The sequence below is a fragment of the Rhinolophus sinicus genome, chromosome 3 (assembly GCF_057876585.1).
Source record: "Rhinolophus sinicus isolate RSI-liver-muscle chromosome 3, RSI-T2T, whole genome shotgun sequence".
Taxonomy (NCBI): Eukaryota; Metazoa; Chordata; class Mammalia; order Chiroptera; family Rhinolophidae; genus Rhinolophus; species Rhinolophus sinicus.
Genome location: NC_142503.1, coordinates 154318706 through 154340605, shown reverse-complemented (window position 1 = coordinate 154340605; position 21900 = coordinate 154318706). Strand labels below are relative to the sequence as shown.

Genomic DNA, 21900 nt, shown 5'->3' with positions numbered 1-21900 from the left:
ACACAGTCCATCTTACAAACTAAGTGTGTTTAAATGAAACTGTAAGTGAGGGGCGGCCGGATGGCTCAGTTGGTTAGAGCACGAGCTCTGAACAACAGGGTTGCCGGTTCGATTGACTGTGGATTCCCCCATGGAGCAGTGAGCTGTGCCCTCCATGACTAGAATGAAGGACAACGACTTGGAGCTGATGGACCCTGGACAGATACACTGTTCCCCAATATTCCCCAATGGGGGGGAGGGGGGAAGAAAGAAACTGTATGTGTGTACTGAACAATGCCATGCAAAACAACTAAAAGGTTATCAATCCCTAAAAAATGATTCACATATAATTTTTAAAAATTGGATCGATGGATGTTAAAGCTCAGTCCTTAAAGACTATCATGAATATTCCATTCTCAGGCACTATTAAGCACTAATCATGCATCACAGCATAGGGGAGCAGGGCTTCTCAAACCTCCACATGCACAGAAATCACCTGCAGCCCTTGTGAAACAGCAGGTTCTGATGCAGGAACCTGCCAGGTGCAGCCTAAGAGTCTGCATTTTGAATACACTCCCAGCTGGTGCAGAGGCTGCCGGACCTGTGACCGGCTGCGCAGTGATGGTGAGGAGGGCAATGGTGCCCGGTTCTGACGGATCATCGCGGTCACACACGGGGCTCTTTAACAGAAAATCTTCCTCTCCTCGTCTGAAACCTAATGAGCCAGAACCTTAGGAGGCGGGGTTTCCTGTAATTTCTTTTTAAGCTGTCCAGATGGTTCTGAGATGCAGCCAGGCTTGTGAACCACAGTCAAGTAAGCATTCTGAGACACAGGCCTCTCGCCTACCTCACCCCAGGAAATAGGTCAGGTCTCTGTGTAGACAGATAAAGCCAGCAGCTTTGGAAGACATCCCCGGGGATAGTGAGTCAGGAAGAGGATGCCCAGCTAAGCTGGCCAGACTTGTCAACTCAGCCATGGTGATGGCCTGGAATCACAGCCTCCAGGATGACATCTGTTCTAGAATCCATCTTGACTCTTCTCACACACTGTAATTGCTTTCCAAAGCCAGTGCTTAGATCATTATCATAGTCTACTTAGCTCATAAAACTCACAAAGAGGAAAAGCAATTTTTTGGCCTAAAAATTACAGATAAGGGGTCATCCATGATGAAAGACTGGAAAGAAGCCAAAAGGCAAATATGCAATTAACCAGCCCGATGCCTCCAAGCTCTAATCTTGAAAGGGCTCTCCAGCCACACCCCACCTCACTGCAAAGTAACAATTTTGTTAATAAAAGGGATCGAATGGAATGTGGTCCTTCCGGGTTTTTTACATACAAAACTGCTTCTGGAAAAGACTAACCGTTGACTCTCTCCAGGTGGAATAGGTGATAGAGCTGGCCCATTTGAAATACCAGCCTTTCAAGTTTCTTTACATCCACTTTCCATTGAACAAGGCACTTCCAATTCTGTTCCCTGTGCTCGGCCTCATGCTCCCAATTTCTACCCATCTCATTCAAAGTTGTATGCCCTGATCCCTTTCTCCCCCTTGCTTATCCTCGTCTTAGCTGGCAAAGGGCAGCAAAATTTTCAACAGTGAGTTCTTACTTTACCCCTAAACTTGGAGATGCCATTCCCGTAAGAGGCTTTTCTAAGACTGGTTTAAGAAGTATTGCATTTAGTGGTTACCAGAGGGTAAGGGGGGTGGGGGTTGGGAGATGAGGGTGAGGGGGATCAAATATATGGTGATGGAAGGAGAACTGACTCTGGGTAGTGAACACACAATGGGATTTATAGATGATGTAATACAAAATTGTACACCTGAAATCTATGTAATTTTACCAACAATTGTCACCCTAATAAATTAAAAAAAAAAAAAATTATTGCAGTTAAGGTCAAGGGTCAAGTTCATATTCTGCTCCTCTGCAGTGAATGCTCTGGGGAGAAAGAGCTAAAGCTTTCTTAGCTATACGTGGATCACACACACACACACACACACACACACACACAGGAAGCAATAGCAGCTTGTCATTCCTACAATGTGCCACAATGTATCATGTTCATCTCTATTCTTGGGTCCTAGGAGAGTAATTGTATAAAAGAAATGAATGACTAGATAAATGACTGGAAATAACAGGATGAACAACATCCTGTCCTCCAGAAGTCCGGTTTTCTAGCTGGAGACTGAGAAAGCATCATCACACAGTATAATTGCAAGTGCAGTAAAAGAAATTCAGACTCAACAGCCCAGAGTCGCGCACAGCAAGGAGGCAGTGATGCCTGTGTCTGGACTCAGGTCTTCCCAGGCCCCATCAGTGTGCCTCCTCCAGATTTTATTTTTCACCTAGAAGAGTATGAGGTGGGGGTAGTCAGAAGTTACGGATAATTTTATCACATCTGTGGAAACGTGACCCTTAAAATGGAGAATGGTCCAGAAAATCCCTTATGGGGTCTGAACCTCTGCCATGTAATGATTTTTCCTTCTTAAGGGAATAAAGGTTAACAAAGTATAGCCTTTTTCTACATAAGGCCACACAGTACTTTCTCAGTCAGATATCTACTCCCAGAATTAATATGTACAAATCCCCTGCTTGAATAGACATCTCCCTAATCGACCTCTGGAGAGGCACGTGGTTTTGCTTAAAACCCCCAGGACCCTGCCAGCTGAGGTCCACTGAAAGTGGAGGTTGTAATTAAATTTCGCCAAGGCCCCATGACCTCAGCCCTGGGGCAGGTCAGCCCGGAAGGCTGTGGGGCCAGGGTGGCCCTTTACTGTGCCCACCCAAATTCCGAGAGAACACACCAGCTCAGGGTCCTGGGACCTTGTGGATAACTGAAGATGCTAAAAGCATTGAAGAGAACAGTGCATATGAAACCTACTGGCTAGTCTCCGGCCATTTGGCCTCCTACTACTTGCCTTCTTAGGAATAAAGGAATTCTGGCATCACCCAGGGCAGAGGGGGGCTGCATCCCTAATGTAGACATATATAAAAAGAACCTTCTTCACCAGTACCTTCCTTCTTAGACAAGGAGGTTCAGTGTTACTTACACTAGACTTCGCCTGCCCTGTGTTGGACCAGTGTTTTATGTGGGAGAGTAAAAATGGCCATGGCCGTGCAGATTTGGGGGACCTTTTTGTAAGGCTTGCTTAGCACAGTCACTCCTGATAGTAACTTGCTCAAACCCTCCTATACTCAAAAATAGTAATAGTGAGGGAGGGTGGGGGCAACAGTAACCTGAGTGATTATTATGAGCCAGGCAGGGTGCTGGGTGCTGTACCTGCATTATCTTATGTAATGCCTTTCTCACAACAATCCTACCAGGTGGGTACAGTACCAGAGTTCTACAAGTGAGGACGCTGAAGCTCAGAAGCTTTGTAACTGGCCTGTCCTCACAAAGCCATTAGATGGTACGGGCAGCATTTGAACCGTCTGGGAGTATGGCTCTGCTGTTTCCGATACAATTTAAGATTCTCAGAAAGTTCAGTTTCATGTGAGGATCTATTCAGCGAGTTACCAGCTCTGCAGCTGGCTAACAGCTGTGCAGGGACCAGCCTTCCCAGATAATGATTTATGCCCATTATTGGCTCTCCAGCTAGGAACTACAAACATCCTACTCGGCACCCTTAAGAAGACAACAAGGAACATGAATCAAATTCAAGTAGTTATTTCCAGATTTCCAGTCCTTCCAATCCCCCAGCCCCTAAGAGCAAGACCACACCAACACTCTGAGTCTCCAGTGTAACGTAGGGACAAGGGGTCCAGACCTCATCCTGGGCTATCACACTCTTCCCAAAGTACCACCTTGAATCACCTCCCAAGGCTCATTAGAAACCTAAGAATTTACAAACTTCTCTGGGATTACAAGAATTCCGCCGTATCAGAAGACAATTATTTGGAACACAATGCAAAAATGAAACTTTGCACATTTTCATTTATGAATTTTGTAATTTGGGGAAATTTTGAAGCTACGGGGGAAAATGTTTTGCAAAACAAACAAACAACTAAAGGGAACTTACATATAGAATAACTCATTTTAAAAATAGAGGATATCTCCAGATGACAGGATAATAAAAGGTAATTATTTATTTTCTTTTACAGATCTGAATTGTCTAATGTCTCTGTAATAGCACCTATTACTTACATAATAAAAGTTTTAAGTTGCATATGAATAACTTAGCTCACTCATAAAATGACTGTGTTAAGCACTTAGTAATTACTGAAATACTCGTATATACATACACACCAGAAATTGTAAGGGGAAAACAAATTCTCAACTAGCACTGCTTCCCCCTTCTACAACTCTCAGAGGCTAGTGAGTTGCTTCTTTTCCCTTGGTGAAATGAAGCTTTATCTATCGTAAAGCACATTCCCGAGCAGGGAAAACAGCACAGGAAACACCCTCCCCCTGACGATGGAGACCACCTCTATCTAGCAGAAAACAGGTGTGCGGCACGGCCCTCACTGAGTTAGACCTGAGGGTTGTATTGACCCCAAAGCAACCTGAGGGGTAGCTGGCCGTCAAGCCGTCAGCATCCTCCCCCATCTGTCACAAGGCCACTGCTCTGTTGTCTTAGATTCTGGATTTGTCTATGTGGCATGCATGCATCACAGGGCCAATTATATTAACTCTATTTTCTTATTTTCTATTCCTGACACTCTGACTTTGGGGGCCTTGCAGGACGAGCCAATTCTTAGCACCAAGGGCTCAGCGTGGAGCTTGCCTTACGTATACAAGCCAACCAACCCAGCGTCTACACCACCCAAGTACCTCTACAATGTTCACACACCAAGCTCTTATATCCCCTGCACGAAATCATCTCAAGGCTAGTTTCCAGGTGCCTTGAGCTCATCCTTATAGCCCCAAAACCCCCTGGAATTATTCGAAGTAGCCAATCCTAAGATGTGTACGCTGCCCCGCCTTGCCTCCTTGAAAACCCCAATTAAGGCTCTGATCAAGGCTTTTTCCTTGCTGCTGTCTCCTGCTTCCCGACCACCCTGCTGCTTCCTCTGTGGTGTGGCTCCTACACTAGGGAAATGTAATAAAAGTCATCTTTCAATGGCATTGGACCCTCTGTGTCATCATTCAGTCATACTTTTGTAAATTAAGACCCAGGCCCAGAACAGCCACCAACTCTGAACAACCAGAAAGGGTTTCTAAGCGGAAACTAAGTAGCCATGGCTAAGCCCATGTGCTGAAGTCATAGGATGGCACAGACCCTCTGAGGCCAGACTCTACCAACTCGGTTCATGGGTTTCCGCGGCAGCCTTCAGTCCTGCCTGAAGCCGCTACTCTCTGCAAAGCACAGGCACACCCAGAGGCGGTCAAGTGAGAGACAAATGTCAGACAAAGAGGCACCTCACTGTCTGGAGGGGAGCTACTGTTTCAGTTCAGAATTCTGAGTCACAAGGAAAAGGTAAGATGATCATATTAATACTTAGCTGCTGATTCTTAAAGTGGGACAGTAGATCCTGTGCTTCAGACTTTTTCAAGAAAAATTGACAACAGTTTCACCTGTAATTGGGGGAAACTTCAATTGCTTACAGAACTCTTTCTGAATTCCTCCTTCCCAGAAGACACCAAAGTAAACGAAGCACCGCTGCTTCATTTTCGTCACATTACTTGTAGTGTATTCCAGCTCTTCTCAAAACCGTACTCGTTTTCATTTCCAGGACACCTTGGGCCTAGTCCGTCAAGCTCAGTCTCCCTTCCCACGCCCTCCCCAACGTCTCCTCTCCACCACGGCCACCACCAGACCACAGGTATCCAGCATTCCTGTACTAGGCACAGAGGATTCAATGTAAAAAAAGGTGATGCAAGTTTAGTGGTTACCAGAGGGGAAGCGGAAGGAAGGGGGCATGTTAGGAGAGGGCAAAGGGGGTCAAATGTATGGTGATATCAGGAAGAACTGACTCTGGGTGGTGAACACACAATGTGATATACAGCTGATGTATTATAGAATTGTACACTTTAAACCCATACAATTTTACTACCTAATGTCACCCCAGTACATTTAATAAAAAATATTTTTAAAAAGTAAAAAAAAAAAAAAAAAAAAGGTGACGCATATTGCCAAAGCCCCTTCCTTGTGCAAAAATACCATAGGTAGAAAAGTGACACGTATCAGTGTCTTTAAAAATTAAAGACTACATACAACCCTGAGAATCTTTTGCTGACACCACAGCATGGAATAAGCAATTAAATTAACATCCTTTTAGGGACAATGGGACATCTCCAAATCTAGTTTTCCTAAAGCTGCCTATAGTCTTTACTCCAATTCAGGCACAAACACAACCTCTGGGAATATATGCCCAAGCATATTTATTTTTCCAACCAGCTGTCTTTGGGATATGCTGAAGGCCTGCTGTCACTGCCAATTCTTCTGAGGACACAGACAAACATGTCCTAAGTCACGCAGAAATAACTCCCACAACTACCCAGAACAAAGCAAAAAAATATTTGAGAAACAAATGAACCCACAACCTCAAGGGTGTGGCCTATGTCCTTTACGTTTCCCACCTTTTTAAAGCCTAGTAGGCAGGACTGTCGAGACACACTGTTGTTCCTAATGAATATTTAAATTCTGTGATCATGTATATTATTTCGTTTTTAGAGAGTACCATGTTCCCTAGTAATACTAAAGTAGATTGCATGTGGTCATGTTGTTTGCTTCTGTAATGACAAGTGGGAACAGCAGTTCTAGGGGTCAGGAAGTCAAATGTCCAACAAAACATAAACTGGAAGAAGTTTGAGAAGTATTAATCCAGGATCATACTGGCCACAATTCAACTGAAAAGTTCCAAGCAGCACATCCTTCCCACATGGCAGCCTCCTGAGTTCTGAGAGTGACAGCTACAAGAAATGCCATAGCTGGTGCAGGACCATCCTGGGTCTTACTAGCCTGGTACACAAACATTATGCAAGCTGACCAACCCAAATTGGCCCAACAAGTCAATGACAGGAGAGATGAGATCCACAAAAGAGAAATGCAGTGGCAGCAACCTGGCCCCTTATCTTTAGCATTTACAGAACGGTAAAATGTGTGAAAGGAAGAGATTTGTCCACCTCTTCTGCTCCTAGATAATTTGGAGGCCGCCAGGGCGGTCAGCAGCAGCCAGAGGACACCCACTGTTCACACCGGTTTTGCTGCTATCTCTGGATGGAGCTTCCTACTCTTGCCACAAGAGTAGATAACGCGCTGTTCCAACCTCAGGCAATATCTTCCTCACAATGAGTTCTCTCAGGATGTTAGCTCCTCTACCTATAATCAAGGGCATACCTTGCAGGGAACAAGGGTGTCACTTCAGGAAAATTCCAAAAGGCACTAGCAAACTAAACAGAACTTCAACAGAAAAGTTCATCCTCTTGAAATGCCCAGCTTTACGTGCTCTACTCCTCTAGACTAGATGAAATCATATAAGGCCAATACCACATTAACCAAAGGACCAAAGCTAGCATCGCCAATATTGGCACAAAATGGTTATCACGTACCTCCTGATGTGATACACAGAGAAAGATGCCAATCATCATTCATATTACATTCCTGACAAAAATACATCCAGTCGTAAGGCATTACCAAACAAACCCAAATTGCTGCAAAATAACTGGCTTATACTCTTCAAAAATGTCAATGTCATCAAAGACAAAAAAAGCAGAAAACTGTTCCCAGGTAAAAGAGACTAAGGAAACATGACAACCGAATACAACTTGTGTAATCTTGGATTAAATCCTAGATCAGGGGGAGGAATTGCTATAAAGGACATTATTGTGATAAGTGACAAAATTTGGATATAAACTGTATATTTGATAATAGTACATCACTGTTATGTGTCCTGTTTTCACTAATTGACCTGTAGTTTTCACTAGTTGACCTGTTCTTAGGAAAGCCATGCTGAAGTACTTAGGGGCAAAGCGGCATGACGGTGTAACTTTCAAATGGGTCAGAAGAGAATATGATATGGAAAATGATAAGGAAAGGTGGCAAAATACAGACAACTGATGAATTTAAGTGAGGCTATACAGGAATTCTTCATGTTCTTCTTGCAACTTTTCTGTAAGTTTGAAATTATTTCAAAATAAAGTATTTTAAGACAGCACAATTTCAGATTCAACTTGCAAAGCATTTCCACAGTACCACCTGCTGAATAAGGCAAGACCCCCTCCCCATATTAACCTCATTTGTCACCAGCTACCCCCTCACAGACCCAGGCAACTGTGCTCCTCTTCCACCTTCAAGCCAAGTGCATACCTGGCCCCAGCTCAGCCGTTCAGATTCATCTCCTAGGAATTAGAAACTGAGACACACTGACTGAGCCAGGAAGCTGTGAAGTGCTGAGCAGAACAGAGGGGAGCTTCGGGTGTGAGGTCTCCATCTGGAGTTTAGGCAAAGATGCTGATCTGGTTTTGAAAAGAGGAGAGTGGTGGCATTGTACAGAAATACCCCAGAGCTGCGTCTCAGAGAAAGAGTGTGCAAGCAAGTGTGCATTGGTGGGTCCCCGGTGTGTTTTCTTAGGTACGCAGCAGGCACTCAATAAAGGTTAGCTGCAATCAGCAGCTGCATTGAGCCACCCCACAGACCCCTTCTCCTTAAGCTAGCTCACCTATGTCTCTGTTCCTTAGCCCAAGGAGCCTTATTAAGAACAGACCTCTATCAATACAATGGGATAGTCACCATAAGCTATTACACAGCAAGGCAGAGCTCGGAGTGCAGCCACCCACCCCCCTTTTCCCACAGGAAGGGACGGCTCCTCCTGTTCTTCTCATGCTCACAGCCTCTCATCCAGGGACAGACGGACTGCAGTGGAGGTACAGCCTGTGAAGAGACCATTCCACTTCCACCAGACATCCTGCAGTATGGCACACAGCAGAAGGGGAGGACCCGGGCCCTGGATAGGCAGACCTGGATCCTAGGACCTACTTCTGCTGCTAACCGCCCTGCAAACATCATCACACTTGTCTGACCCTGTGGCAGACAGAATAATGGTCCCCAAAGATGTCCATGTCCTCATCTCCAGAACCTGTGAATATGTTACATTACTTCATGGCAAACTGAACCTTGCAGATGTGATTGAGTTAAGGACCTTGAGATGGGGAGATTTTCCTGGATTACTCAGGTGAACCCAATGGATTCAAAAAAGGTCCTTAAAAGCAGAGAACCTTTCCCAGTCGTGGCCAATGTATCCAAATACAACGTAACTGGATTTGAAGATGGAAGAATAGGGTGAGCAGGAAAGAAAGCAGGTGGCCTCCAGAAGCGGAAAAAGACAAACGCATTCTCCCCTAGAGCCCCCGGAAGGAACCCAGCCCTGCCCACACCTTGATTCTAGCCCAGTGAGACACATATCAGATTTCTAATCTACAAAACTGTAAGATAATAGAGTTGTAGTATGTTAAGACACTAAGTCTGTGGTCATTGTGACAGCAGCAATGGAAACTAGTACCGACCTTATTTCCCTCATCTGGAAATGATTGAGTTTTCATCCTTTCTGAGAAGTAGGGATAGTGAAGCCTTGCGTCCACCTCTTGACTTCTCAGAAGCTCCTGGGACACCCCTGGAAAAACCTTGGCCCTGGACCAGGTGATCTATACAGATAATTAATTCACCAAACGAACGACTTCTGTGTCGGACTGAACTTATCTGGCATCATCTGCCCTTGTTTTGTACAATATTTACCACCAGAGCTCAAATCTTTCTTTTTTTAGTAATAAAAACAAAATCTGTCCCAAGTTACTAAGTAATTAGCGGACCCCAGTGTCCCAGAGCACTAGCGTCCAAATCCTATTCACTTCATCAGTCAACTCTCCCCAGCAACCACACCCACCCCAGGGGGCTTTTGTGCTGCCTCTGATCCAGTCAGTACTGAAGTCACCAGGGCCACCTTCCAGATTTCTGACTCATCCTCACCGTGGCAGGGCCAAGCAGCAGCTGGATTGTGAACTCAGGGCAGCAAAGCCCAAACCCTGCCCTGGAACTTCAGCTGCTGTGCAAGGGTCACGCCCTCCCTCCTCCCACCTCATTACTTTCCCTACCGTCTCCATCCAACTAACTGCCCGTGTCTCCTGGGAACCCGGGAGCTGGCTGAAGGGCACGCTGCTGCACGTACTCCATGGGTGCAGGGATGTGCTCAGCTACATAGTGGGAGCCACTTAGTTTATTTCCTCTGCTCTCACATGGGCGTTTGAGACTGGTTTGTTTTTTTTCATCCCTGAAATATTTCCATTGAACAAATCAGCTACTGTCCTAACTACTATGCAGTCTCACTAACAAGTCCCATGCCAACCAAGCCTTATGGCTGTTGTCAAGGCGGTATGTTTTCAAGTAGGGCCTATTTAGTGCTTCCCCTTCATTCTACTGACAGAGAACGCGTGCCCCCTGCAAGAACAGTTCCAGGGGAAGGAGGTCAAGGCAATCCAGGGCTGACACAGGAGAAAAGAGCAATAATTGGTTTTGATTTTTGTTGCATCTGTGCAAACTGAAGCCCACCGGGTAGGCTGCCCAGGAGATCTATCCAGAGACGGGGAACATCATGTTTAAAGCAAAGAACTAGCAATTGTTCTGGCCCAAAAGAGAGGTCTGTTCCAGGCACTCAGGTGTGGCTCTGTCCGACAGGGTGCCGGCTGCTCAGGAGAAAAAAGGAGCCTGTGCCAGGGAAGGCAGGTCAGCAAAGCTCACCCCACAGGGAATTTTATCAGCCTTTTATCATCCTGTCATCATCCACTCTTGTTAAATATGAGATCTGCCACAGATGCCTGCCAAATGACAGAGAGGGACCATGACTCTGCCTTGGAGAAATGTGCTCCTGACAAATGTCACAGAGTAATGCTGGGTGCCTGGGAGACCCCAGCCACAGACTCCCCAGCACGGCCACAGCTAGTGAGCCAAGCAGCTTCCCTCTGAGCAAGAATGGAGGGAGGGGAAGTAGAAAGAGAGAGAGGCCAAGGTTGCCATGGGCAGCCTGCAGCAGCCGCCCACCTGACCCACATCTTCTGTCTCACGTGCGCTGGCACAGACGTGTCACTTCTGAGCATCTATCAACAAGTCAGCACCTCTGGGCATAAACAAGAACAGGAGGGATGCAGAGACGGAGCCCTCAGAGTGGCCAAGTCCAAAGCAGCGCTGTGATGAGGCCCTGAAGTCTGCACCACAGGACGGGAAAGGACCTCCTGGCACCCCTGCTGATTAAAGGCTCTGTTTGAAGCCCTGTGAACTCCCAGACCTGGCATGGCCATGTTTTTTTGTTTTTGTCTTTTTTTTTAGAAGCCTGTGTATATTGATTGAGCTTTCAGAATAAAAATTGTAAAGGGTAACAACATTCTGTGCCAGTGAGGGTCCCTACACAGGTGTTGGGAACATAAATTATATCATCTTCTGAAAGGTGGATTTTTAAAGGTACATAGCTTTTGGCCTTGAAATTCTATAAAAATGCCCACATGGTCTACCAATAAGTATTATAAAAATCCTCACTGCAACATTACCAAAATACAAGCAAGAAAGGGAGGGGAAGAAGCCCAGCCAGCAACAGGAGAATGAAAGGTTACAGAACTTTTCCTTTAAAAAATATGTAACAATTAACACAAATAATCTGCAGTCTTTCAATATGGGACAGATTTATATTAGCATGGAATCAATGTCTATGTTATTAGATTTTAAAATATGTTAAGCAGAACATTGTTTTATTATTTTGTTTGTTTGTTTGTTTTAAAAACACACTTTCTGTCACACAAAGGTCAGGAGGACTTCGCATATAGAGGTGGATACCACCTTGGAAGAAGAAAATTATAATCAGCAACCTAGGGCCCAACGGACAGGCTGGACCCCTGAGCCTGACCCTACTTGCTGTGTGACCCCATGTGTGTTCCATCACCCACAGCCTCAGTCTCGTTCTTTGTAAAACGGAGACTACTTGCCTAACGGGCGATGGGGAGGGTGAAAGCACAAGCCCGTGTGCCAGGCACTTTGCCCAATGCCTAGTACGTTTTAAGTACTCCATAAATGGCTGTTAGAACTAGGAACTACTCAAGTGGAGAATCCAATTGTCTTCTCGTGAAAACTAGACACGACTTTTGAAAGGTCTGACGGCATCCGTGCAACGTTGCCGAGCCTGCAACCACATACGGTGTCTCACGTGAACAACCCCAGGGCCAGTTCAGTGCCTGGACTCAAGACACCCCTTTGGCAGGATTGCCCTGAACTCCTCCCTCTGTCTGCTCTGAGGTTTCTGTGGTCAGTTCGCAGCTTCTAACATGGTCTCTCTTCTCCACACCCCACTGAAGTGCCACATTAGCCCAGCTCATACAGCCTGCTCTTAGGAACAAAAAAACACCCTCAGTCTTTTCAGAGATGCTGACTTAGGGAAGAGGCACACTGCAGAGACCCCACAGGATTTCACCTCGTGAACCTGAAAAGCACGTTATTTAAGGTACAAAACCACAACCTACAACAACAATATTGAGGTACAAGCCCCCAGACACAGGTGAGGGTAACAGACTCCTATACTTTTGAGTCAGGCTCCTACTCTAGACCACTCAGCCTCACGTAAGTGCAGCCGGACAAAAGCCCACTGGGTCTCTGGTGGCTTTTCAAACACACACCTCAGGCAGTCCATCAAGAGTCACAGGCAAGGACACGTTTCATATGCGTCAGGAAGCTTTGACCTCCCTTCTCCAAAGATCATCTACAAACCAGCTTCATGGACACCATCTGGAGCTTGTTAGAAATGCAGACTCTCAGGCCTCACCCAGACCTACCCAATCGGGATCCACGTTTTAACAATGACCCTGCTGTGGAGTATTTACAACAAAGTCTACCCAGATGGTTTACTTAGGTTTCTACTTGATCTTTTTCTGTCTTCATGGAAGTTCCATGATAGCACAGTCTGCCTACCTTAGCCACTGGCGTGTAGTACTCAAATATTCATTGAATGAGTGAATGAATGAATGGTCTGCCAAATGACTGAAGAGACCTATCCCGTTGTAAGTGCAAAGAAAGATGCAAGTAAGGGTCTGAGAGAGAGAGAGAGAATATATGGGGTGGAGGGAAGACGTCTTTAAATGAGGCTGTCAGATAAGACCTCTCTAAGAGAGGTTGGCATTAGGGGTTGCATTAGGATACGATGAATGAGGAGGAACACGCTGGAGAAGAGGGTATCAGGCAGAGGGAACAGCACCTCCCTTTGCCATCCAAAGAGTCTTTTCCTGTAGGCCAGTAAAGACAGAAAATCAAGATCTGTATGTTTGGCTCTGGTGGTGAAACAAAGAAGCTCCAAGGAGGAAGATTCAGAGGGCTCCACGACCATTATGACTGTTGGGGGCAGAAAGGCCATGTCTGGAGTCAAAGCTGCCATTGCCAAGGCTCTTGGAGCTCAGTGTAAGGGAGCTCAGTGCCAGTCTATAGCTGACCTGATTGGACTTTGTGACTGCCGGCCACAACCCCTCCAGCCCTCAGATTCCACTGGTCTACAGTTGCTTGCAAAGTAGAAACATGGAGATTACTCACTGCTTTCAACAAGTCAATCCAAGAACTTGTGGGCAGCCAAGCATCCAAGGGTCCAGGAGCCCAGTCCAGATGTTACCCTGCAGCAGCACGCTGGCAAAGAAGACAAATGACACGTGTCAGCGCAGGTGGCCACATTGGCGGGTGAGCGACGTTCTCCCAACAGTGAATGACACTAGTAGGGTCCAGATTATAAAGAGGGTGCAAAAGACCAATGCTAATGTGGGGCAAATGTTTTCAGAGCACTGACACAGCTGGAAACCCTCTGCCTTCAGTCTCAGCAGAGGCATCATCCCACCACCAGCAGCTCCAGAGCAGCTTCTGGCTGCAAACCCCACAAGGAGGAGTCCAGACAGGCGGCGGCAAAGGGCCCTTGGAGACAATCAGGCCCAACCCCTCTCCTCACAGATGAGAAAAATCAAGACTCAGAAAGAAAACAGGCTTGTCCAAAATCAGCAGCAAGTAATGGCAAGTCCAGGAATGGAATCACAGAATCTATAAAGCTAAGTTTACCTGTAAATTACCTTCCTTAATAAAACTCCGTTTCTAAATAAATGTTATCCTTATTCTGTCTGGCTCTTAACCGAGAAGAGACAAGGCAGCCTGAAGTTCCAGATCTTAACCATTCCCCCCAGTTCTCTCTCCTTAATCCCCAAAGACTTCCAACAGCCAAACTGAAACTCCTGGTTTTCTTCAAAAACAAAATTAAAAAAAAACACACACAAAAAAAACAAAACCCCAGAACTGTTCACATTTGAGTACAAGAAAAAAATCTACACACTTTGCGGAGAAAGCCCAAAAACCTAAAAGTTCTGAATGTATGAGATATAAAGAACAACACAGAACCAGACAAAGCTCCTTTTCCACACATTAGGTTACAGATTCTGGAGACCAGAACCCTCCTGGGAATTGCCTGGAGACCATAAGAAGTAGGACACTTCAAAGATGGGTGGGCTAAGACTGTTGTCAATGATCATTTTGTTAAAATGAAATGATTTAAATGCTAATTCTCTAGGAAATGTCTTCTGATTATGGTTTTTTAAATTAACCTTCACCTATTTAAACCATAATCATCTAAATAGGCACCTATTCCCCTGGGGTTCTGGTTCCTCCTGATCCTGGCAAATCAAAGCTACCTGGAACAGCTCACACCTAACCTTAGACACCCTTCAGTCAACTCATCTGTAAAGAGTGTGGACTGGATACAACACAGGTGTCTTTCATCTAGAGGATTCTAGAATTCCCTTACGTTGCTGGAACACAGCTGACAGTACCTCACATTAAGTCAGCTTATACAAAGCATATGTGAATGTCAGTTGTTATACATTTAAATTGCCATATCTCTTAGGAAATAACTACGAGGTTGGTGTAACAATAGTTGTATTTTGTTTCTAGGGAGTTAGATTCAGCAGTGACAAATCTGTCCCACCCTCACTAAATGGGTATTTGGATCTGTTTCCCCAAAGGTCCACTCTTATTTATAAAGCAAAAGGGTTTCTTTTGCATAAAATAGAATTTCGGCAGTGAGGTCATTTGTTTTGAAACTACAACAACCATTGCAATTTCTTTCCACATTTTAGTATTCTAGTTACTCTGGGTCAAGAGAAGGAGAAAGCTCAGTGAAAACGCAAAGCCTGCTAGGCCACCCACAGCAAGTAATTAGCAAGTAAATAATCAAGGCTTCTACCGCGGACAATCTATGGTAACTCTCTCTGTTCACTTCCCTTTCAATAGTTAGGCACACTCAAATGTAAAAAGCCAACGTAGACTCACACACAAGCACACAAAACACGTGTCAAGAAATCCTCAACAGCTCCAAGATTCATTAAAAAAAATAAAATTCCATGTTATTCCTTATTCTTATGGGGAAGGAGGGTCCACAAACTCCTCTGGAAATATGATGGACCCTTGCACCCAAAAGAACATAATGCTTTCAGTTTCAAAGGGTTTGTGACCCCTCTGAAATTTCTCTCTGCGCCCCTGGTTAAGGACCCCTGCTTAATTAAAACGGTATAAGGAGTCCCCTTTTATAACTCTCTTAACTTTCTACAACCCCTTTGTAAATGGAATTGTGAATGGCAACCCCATTTACAAAGTGATCCACAAGGGAAGGAACCAGTGAGAAAACGGGCTTCGTGGAGGACTTACGGTGGAACGTGTACGACTCGGGCGCCAGCAAAGCTAACAATGGTTTGGGAGCCCTCTGCTTCTCCTGGGACCCTCTGCTCAAGCGTTTCGATGGGGACCTCCCCAAAACTATGTTTGTGCTTGGCACTCAATTTTTCAAAACTGAAAAATAATCAACAAAAATACATGCTGTTTAGGAATGCATACAAGGTGATAAAAATAAGCAGAGCAAAGATTGGTTAAAACAAAAAGTTAAGACACCCATCACCTCTGAGGCAGTGGGGGAGCTTCTAAGACGTTCTGTACTGTTGATTTCTTAATCTGGTTGTTGGCTTCACAGATGTTCACTTTCCCTTTCAAACTATACCTACATGTTTTACATACTCTCTTATGTGTGTGTCAGAGTAAAGACATTTTTAAAAAATGACAGATGCACAGCAGGGACAGCGACCTCCAAGAGTTCTCAGCCCTCGTGTAAGATGCACCAAAAACCCTGTGGAGTGTGAACCCTTGCTGGTCAAGGGGTGGGGCACCATCTATAAATACATTTCATTTTTAAAAGTCCACACCCTGGGACGGTCCTGTGTTCTGGGCTGAGGCCACACTGACCTCTAATGCTGCCTGTCAGTCTGGGAAGAGCTGGTTTTGGGTTTCTGTAAACCCATTGGTCTTTCCTCTCACACGCCCTGCAGGCCTATTTCCTGTGGCACATTCTGTGACCGTGAACAATCTCAGTACATCTTCCTGAAAGCTAAGAAAGGCACAAAGCCCAGACACTGCTGCAAAGTTCAGACGAATGTCTGGCCAGCTCCTTCCTCAGGTGGATACATCCCCAGGCCGAAGTTCCCTTCCAGGTGCCTCATCATTACCTTCTTTGGGAGAATCCTGTTCATTCCGTGAGTGGTCAAGTCATCCACTGGCCAGAAAAACTGGTCAAGTATAGAAAGACATGACCAGGAAATCTCCATTCCTAGCCCTTCCCACACACTTACCAGTATAAGATTGACCAAACATGCAAAATATTCTTCTTTCCTAATAATTTGAGCAAGAGCATGCCATCCAAACAAGGACCCCTTTTTGTAATCGCACTAGCAAAGCTATCACTTTTATTTTGTAGTTAAAATAGCCAAACACCGACATGACAAACATTTTAACCTGGTTTTGGGTAGCCCTGTGCAGGACCAATACACAGCAGTATGTGACAAATAAAGGAAATATTATAGTCCTTTATCTCTTGCTAAGTCTCTTCTACTCTAGCACAAGTCTGTACTTAAAAAAAAAAAAAACAGCGAAAGACAAATGAAGAATACAAGACCTACTCTCTAATGTCATCTTCAAAGGTGGACCATCCCATTGGATTCAACCATCTCTCCTGAGGTCAAGATGGGCGTGGCTTTCCTGGGGGGCACGGGGCGTGTGGGGGGCTGTGAGAATGGATGTATGAGCCTTCACGGGAGTATACACACGCACATGCAAGCCCAACATTCTTGTTGATTGACTCAAAACAATAGCTTACAGGGAAACCATTGGTAAGAGCTCAGGAAAAGTAAAGGCCTGCCAATTCCAGAAGGACAAAGGGTTTCAGAAACTAACATGGGAACACAATGATCTCATGGCCCTTTCCCACTGAGACTGTGCCTAAGTGGGATCCTTCTCAAATTCGTAATGCTCACTTACAGGCACAGTCACTGTTTTGACCCTATGGGACCCATTTGGGAGAATGGCCAAGCCAGGAAACAGATTCCAGAGGTAGTTTTGGATGTTTAACCCAGACAATCCACAGACAGGGCTCCTCAGCCAAGGAGGGGGCTGAAAACTCTGTGAGGAGTGAGACCCTGACTTATCCTCAGGGCATTAGTCACTCAGTACATCCAACAGCTAGTTCCTTCAAAGCAAGGTCCTGGGCCGGCAGTGAAAGTGGGCCCTCGGATAACAGGCCTGCATCTCTGGGGGACTAAACGGTGCTAAACCTTAATTCCTAGTGTTTCTTACACACGTGGGAGAACACAGGCAGGAAAAGGCCCCAAGCCCCAGGCCTCATGGTGCCTCTCCCCCCAAAAGCACACCAGGGAAATGGGGGTACGGCACGCAATCCTAAAGGGGCAGGTGGGAGGCATGAATGAGCTCTGTATGGCGCTCTGCTCCGGCACCCGTCGCCATTTATTTATTACACACTGAGGTGCCAGGCTCTGGGCTAAGTGCTGGGAGAGGAAAAAGGTATCGAGACAAAAATGCTCTTAAATGAATTTTTAATTAACTCCAATAGCCCATACACACCTTTTTAAAATAGTAAAAACATATTTCCAAGACATTATTTATCCTATAGGCAAATACTTGATATATGTAGATTAAGGATCCCTTGAATAACTTCAACACAAGATACTCTGTATTCTGCCCTAAACTGGTGCTGAGGTGCCAGTTGGGAGCAGAGGGGAGGTAAAAACAACCCAGAACAAGAACACCCTAAAGTATTTATAAGCTATATTGTTTCAAAGAAGCTTTAAGTCACATGTGAAGGTAGGAAATATTTTTTTAAGTAAACACTAACCTGCGTCACCTCCCACAGCTGGGGCGTCTTCTCCAGCCACTACCCCAACTAGCACACCTGATACAACTCTGGTCATTCTCTCCGCAGGGAAATCCCCACCACCTCACTTGGCATCTTTTTCCAGAATCCTCTCTCTCTCATCTGTCTCAACCTGGGGCTCCTAAGAGCAAGGCCTGCCCTTTCCTGCTGGCATCCTTTGCACCTTACACAGGGCACTCAATTTACAGTAAGGAGAGGGTGAGAGAGGGAGAAAGATATAACACTTTGTAGAGGACTTTGCAGGTAAGTAAGACAAATAATTGAGTTTGGGGAGAGGAAGGGTATGACTGGACCTTTTCCCAAATCCAGCATAACTCAGTGATTTGACATTCATGTTTGAAAACTTATATCTGTAATAAAGATATAAGAAAAGAAATCAACGTCTTCCCAAAGGCCCAGCCCCCGTGCACAGCCCAGCTTCCCCCATCAATCAGTCTGACAGCAGCAGAAAGACGGGAATTAGACTCGAAGGTGTTCATTTTCTTCTTTCTCATGGCTTTCTGCCCTACTTGCAGTAGTGCCTTTTCTACCTCCTTCCTTTCTTCTCCACTACATTCAGGATACGGTTCGGATTTCTTACCTGGGGATGAGGCCCTGCACACTTAGACCCCTACCTGATCTCCCCTGACTCAGCCTCTTCCCATAGACACACACCCATGAACCACAAACCAGTCCCAAGAGTGGGTCTGGGATTTGCCTCACCCCACCACATCCTGTCTTCTCACTCACATTGGGTTCTGTACCCAAGTCATTCCTTCCAGGAAAGCCCAACCCCCTCATCTGACATAAGTCTACCTTCCCCCCAAATCCAGATCACATCCCCCAGCCTCTAAGATGACCCCTCTAATCCTCACACCAGAGGTAGCTTCTCGTGTGCCTCTCACCATCCCTAGACTGAGTTCCCAGCAGGCAAGGCCGCCACCACCTTTACCTTTGTACATAGCATCCAACATAAATCTGGACAGTGATGACTCAAATACATATGAAATGCCTATGCCCTAGTATTTCAAAGGGTCTTATGGGGTAGTTCTCCAGGTGCCAATTCTAGAATCAAACCACACCCACAAACAGCTGGAACAAGCGGATAGATGTGTGTTTTGGTATTTCTTTCTTTTTTTTTTTTTGGCACACTCCACCAACACAAGTATTCAACTGCATTAGTCCATCCATCAGACTCTATTTCCCAAGGGCCGAACCACTAGACTTCCTTGGCAAACCCAGCACTCCTCTGGGACCTACTGAAAAAACAGGCAACTTCGGAAGGCACAGGCACACTTTTCTTTATGAAGGACACAGCTTCTGGATAAGTAGCCTTGTTAAAGGAACTGAGTTTATAAATTCACTCTAAAGCCATATATTTCTTTTGAGACGGATCAACCCACACGGTTTTTCTTCTGATTCATTGCATGTGTTATGTGGGTCTAGAAAAGTTAGACAATTCCCTAAGGTCAGAAAATGCATTTGCTTATGAACAGATAGAAATGGCATGTTGTTACTGCCCGTCCCAGCTGAGAGGGCTGCTTACGTGCTCCAAATAAAATAAGGAAGCAAGAGCTGACCCCAGTCAAGAGAAGCCTCTGGAATCTTTGTTCCCCCAAACACAAATGTTTCTCATTTGGTACAAGCTCTGTTTCAATTACATGCCAAGAAAAGACAAAGAAAAATCCCACTATTACCCATTCCTGCTTTCACGAAGACATTATAAATCACCTTTATTACGTCATATAGTAAAGTTGCCTCGCATAGGTCATGTTGCCAAATGGTTACAGGGGCTATTTTCTCAGCAACGACTTTATTCGTCGGTGTTCTTCTGCTTGTCTGCCAGACACTGACCTTATTTCTTTCTAGAAACCAGATGGCATGGGGATGTGTCCAACCTGAAGCCTCTGACATTAGTTTCTAAAGAACTTTCGTGAACATCAACATCAATAAAACTACTCCTTAACGTTGATGTCAGAAAACAAAAATTGACTGGGTGAAGTGTCTTAATATTCTAACTTTCCCCAGTTAAGCAAATCCCAGCTGTAACAGGGATGTCAGTCATTTAAATTTTAATATTGACCCCACTGGCCAACCTCCTTCTCACTGCTCCGTTAGAGGCATTTCAAAGAAATCGAATTCAACATGCTAGCTCCTCTGGCACATTTCTTAGATGAAGTAAATTCTCAGGTAACATGTTTAAGCCCTGAGGGTCCCACAATAGCAGGGGACCCCATCCTCTTTTCAGTTTTAGTTACAGGCTCACACTCCAAATTGGAAGCCCAAAGCTTTCCCATTTAAACCAAAAGGAAGAAAAGAAAACTTACAGAACTCAAATTCTTAAATACTAGACAAACTTTATTCTTCTTGTACATTCTTCCCAAGGTCCTCTCTGATGATGGGCGTGTGAACGTACACAAGATTCTACACCAAAGAGATACCTTGTTTGCTCCAAGCAGAAATTTTGGCTGTAGAGGGAACTTTGGAGATTCCTGGGCCCATGGCTTATCAAACGCTCCTGCCAGAATTCCACCAGACAGAAGACGGTGGACCAGCTGGCACTGAGAAGCGATTCACAGCAAGCATGAGATTTATTTATGAAAGTTCTATGTTCTAGCTCAAATTCATGTCATGCAAAGTTTGCACTTATTCAGTATGCGCATACTTTCACACTAAAATAACCTTTTGTACTCCAAATTACCTGAGTAAAATGAAAGCACAAGAGTCTCAGGTTTATCCAGGTTCACCACCCAGACTTCACCCCTGCCCGGTAAGCAGGAATGTTGGCTTTGCCCTCCCGCCTACAAATGAGAAACCTACTGCCCGAATGTTCGGTGGCTTGACAGAGTGTTGGAGGCCGGCCCAGGTACAGAACCCAAGTCTCCAGCCTCTCAGTCTGGGGCTCTTCATCCCTTTGCGTCCATCAATTCACAGGCACTCCTGAACTCCTAAGGTCATGGTCCACTTTATAATCTACCCATGCATCAGCTCTCTGTTTAGTTTAGTTTGGTGAGTGTTCTTTTCTGAGCTTAACACTCAGTTCACAAAATGGGAGCCTGATTCTTCACTGGTTTCAGATTGCCAGAATCTCTTTGGCCTTTGGAGTATTTTGACATCTCCCCCACTCACTGGGCACAGTGTCCCCATCCACACCCATTGGCTAAAATTAAAACTACAAGCTGCTTAGTGGAGACAAGTCAGCAGCACCCAAAATCTAAAGACAACCAAAATCAAATTCACCTGCGGGGAAAACTGTCATCCCAAACACAATGGAATTCAGTTCAGAACCGTGTTGACACTTTCCTAGAAAGGCCTTTGAGCCGCTAGTCCTAGCTACTGTGAGAGCTGTAGGAAACACCATTTTATCTGTGTATTTCCCATTTCAAAGCAAAAGGGGAAAGGGGCCATGCTAATATACAAGTTGTATTGAGGAATTCCAAGGAGGCATCATACACATATAAAGCAGTAGTTCTCACCAGGGAGCAATTTTGCCCCCTCAGGGGACATTTGGCAATGTCTGGGGACAATGTCTGCACAAAGCACCTGAATTCCTGGGTCTCCGATTCATTGTCACTAAACAGAAGAGAGCCTGTTTCAGAGATTTTGCAACCTCTAAACTGGTTCAACCGTGACTTCTCAAAGCCTTCCAGCACAGCAGCTTTCCAAGCCTGGAGCTACTGTCTCTTACCGTAACACCCCTGATTAGGGGCATTTCCCACCCGTCTTCTCTCTGGGCC

The 21900-nt window shown here is 45.3% G+C and overlaps 1 protein-coding gene across 7 annotated transcripts in view; it reads right to left on the bottom strand.

Moving 5' to 3' along the window:
• TLN2 (talin 2) overlaps positions 1 to 21900 on the bottom strand; it is a 410573-nt gene that overhangs the window by 321837 nt on the left and 66836 nt on the right. For 4 of the 7 annotated variants that reach the window (XM_019755356.3, XM_019755362.3, XM_019755357.3 and 1 more), the window contains one exon: positions 13474 to 13563. The exons of the other annotated variants lie outside the window; for them this stretch is intronic. The gene's annotated coding sequence lies outside the window, so the exon portion shown is untranslated. The remainder of the gene's footprint in view (positions 1 to 13473; positions 13564 to 21900) is intronic. 7 annotated transcript variants of the gene reach the window in all.